Here is an 857-nt window from a genome sequence, read left to right on the forward strand (position 1 = left end):
AAGAGGACTAGTTGTATTACTTTCTGCTCTCTTTCTCTGACTGCCTCTGAGCTAAGAGCCATTGGACTGACAGCTCGTACAAGCTGTAATTCCTTCTATGCGTGTCCTGTCTTTTCCCACAGTCAACAAGTTGCAGTTTGCAGATACCACAGACCTAGAAGCAGGAGTGAAACCGTGGTTGCCCATGGTTCCTTTAGTCTCCAACCTGCTGCCCACACGTGTAGGCATTTCTCAGACACTGGCGTTTTCTCAAGAAAATTCTTTCATGGGTCAAAGGTGGAGCTGAAAAGGTGTCAACCCCTAAGTCAACTCTTTTTCTTCCTAATAAGCTTACTGAAAAATCTCTGGATCTTCGCTTCTCGTTTGAAATCAGCAAACTGTACTCCTAAAGCTTACAGGTCTGTGAAGGTGGGCTTCTGTCTCTTTTGCAAATACCTCCAGACCCTCAAACTACGCCCAGCACATACTAATTTAGAATGAATACTCAAGACTTTGCACTCTGTGTAGAGCTTTCTCCTTGGCAAGGATACAGCCTTTAGGATTTAAGAATGTCAAAGTTAAAAAAAAAAAGCTGTACAGTATCCCCACAGGCGGGGATATTCTGCAAAACATGTCAGTTGTCTCGAGATACGTTTCTGGAAAGGCATGTTTCTCCAGAAACAAGTCAAGGGTGTTTATTAGTGCTGCGTGCCCTTTTTCTAGCTTCCCAGGCAAGTGGGCTACTAGACTTCGTCACACGCCCAGCACAGGACTGTCACCAGCTACTCCTGTTTCCCTCCACTTCCTGCCCTCCCTGTCCCTGGCCAAACGGGCGGGGCCGCTTCTATCTGGGCGGAAGGGGAGGGCCGCAGGAAGAC

The sequence above is a fragment of the Chinchilla lanigera genome, unplaced genomic scaffold (assembly GCF_000276665.1).
Source record: "Chinchilla lanigera isolate Chin_1 unplaced genomic scaffold, ChiLan1.0 scaffold00088, whole genome shotgun sequence".
NCBI lineage: Eukaryota > Metazoa > Chordata > Mammalia > Rodentia > Chinchillidae > Chinchilla > Chinchilla lanigera.